Genomic DNA, 2210 nt, shown 5'->3' with positions numbered 1-2210 from the left:
TTTTTGTATGTTTAAAGTATCCACAGGACCAAAACAAAATAAATTCAAAGCCTCTTCAAGACGACTGCACTAGATCGTGCATTATCATTTCTAACATAACACACATGGGGTTTAATTATTGTGCATAGTTTCAAACGTGGGGTAAAAGTATTGTGCCGTATCTTAAACATTTAATTGACAGTGGTGCTGATGGGGGGGGCTTGCGTTGGGGAAGGGGGGGTCTTCCTGATGTGTGAAATGCAGAAACTGCTTTTCCTGTTCCCAGGTGAGGGTCCAGGCCCCCCTACCTCACAGCTGGCTCATACTTTGCCATAGCTGGTGCTGTTGCCTGTCTTTATTGCGGGTGCATTTGTTATAAAGCTGTTGAGGTTCAAACAGTAGAACTTTAGTCACAGTACAAAGAGGGATTTTAGGAACTAATGAGTTGTTTCAAACTGTAATGATAACAGCATTCCTTAATAGAATAAAATAGTTTTCCACCCTAATTGGAAAGCAGTATTGTTGGGACAAGTAGAAATCAATTTGGTGTAAAAGTGGAAAGCGTCCTTCATAAAATCTTTTCCAAAATCTGCTTTCTGCATGAGATGCAGTTTTGTTCAAGGCTCAGAGAAGGCGGCGTTGGCAGGGCTTTGCCTTTTCCTGCTCTGCTCCTGCTCTTTTGGAACCGAAAATCAAACATTCCTACAGAATTTTACTGGCAAAAAGTGAATTGCTTCATCAAGAAATGAAGCATGATTCGGAGTGTGGCAACACTTGGAAAGGAACTGCCTGGGGAATGAAAGAAATGCTGGTTTTGGGGGCCGGAGCCACCTGAAGCTTTTGACTGTGACAGCAAAGTAACATGCTCTGCCGGCAAAGAGCACGGAGAGTGGATGCAGCTGTATCAAAGCTTTCCCCACTGGTGGGGTACATACACAAAGCGAGCTTTACTGGTTAAGGCAGCTTTTTCAGTGTATTTGCATTTACAGTTGCACCTTCTCTTGGATCAGCTATGTCCATTGGGGACCTTGCTTCTCCGCTTGCCAAACTGTACGGGCAGAAGTCTATGCTGTAAACGTGGGTTAGGACAGATGAAAGTCCCTCAAGCTTTTTAGCAGTATTTCAGTCTGATCATATTACCAAGCCCGTATCATGGGATAAATGCACCCTAATGACATTTTACTATTCTATTTTAAAAGTTCTAAGTCATAATAGTTATATAAAAGTGTTTTGCAATTACTGTTTTTCTTGCCAAGCCTAATAACTTAAATTTTATTGTTATGTCTATGAATCAAAACTCTGATTAAATATGTTTACTACAAAAGAGGACATGAAAATAAAACCAAAAGATTCTCATTCCTCCTCCAAAACACTCCAGCCAATGTAGCAGTACTAATTAGAGTGCTTATTTATACACATTGGTAAGTGCTATTGTGGTGGCTAGCTGGTTACGGATACGCCGGGGCCACTGCATCTGTGCCTATATTGTCATCCTAAGAGGGAATAGCTGCTGAAATTGTGGTGAAATTCTGAGAGATCTTATATCCTTCCCTCATCACATATAGGAGTAAAGGAGCCTGTTACGGGACTTGGCTGTGCTGTAATTTGCTGTGCCGCTTTCCTTCTAAAGCAGTAATCTAGAAGAACTTGGAAAGGCAGAGCAGAGTAGAAAAGAGATTGTTTCCAAAGAATGAATAGATTTATTTATCATTTCGAATAAAGAAAGCTCTACCTCTGTATGTACACATGTTTCCTACAGTTGCGTTTCCTGCATTTCCATGTAGGACTGAATTTTAATCACTGTAATACGCAATAATAAAAGGTACTTCAGTTCTTATTCTGTGCAATCAAGGTCAGAATTGGAAATTGAATTTATTCTGTGTTTAACCTGCACAGGTTTGGGGTCCGTTTGGCATGATACTGTTCCTGTTACTTTTGTCTTCTTGTTAGCATTTTGGAAATACACAGGAAAGGTGATGGATACATGGGTTCGTTCACATGAGCTTTAATTACCGGATTCGGTTTTGTTCCAGCTCCTCTAAGTTATGAGATTGTTCTGAATATATCATAACTTCTGTGACATCTCTCCAGAGCATGAAGAGGATGAACCTGCTTATACATAGTCTCTTCAGTGTCCAGAATATGTATTTTTCTGCAAAAACGGTAAAAGGCGGGGAAAAAAAATAGAACACAGGGTGATTTTTTTGTTTGTTTTCCAAATGACAGGACAC

This window comes from Pygoscelis adeliae, unplaced genomic scaffold, assembly GCF_000699105.1.
Source record: "Pygoscelis adeliae isolate BGI_AS28 unplaced genomic scaffold, ASM69910v1 Scaffold106, whole genome shotgun sequence".
Lineage (NCBI taxonomy): Eukaryota > Metazoa > Chordata > Aves > Sphenisciformes > Spheniscidae > Pygoscelis > Pygoscelis adeliae.
This window is presented reverse-complemented; position numbering follows the sequence as displayed.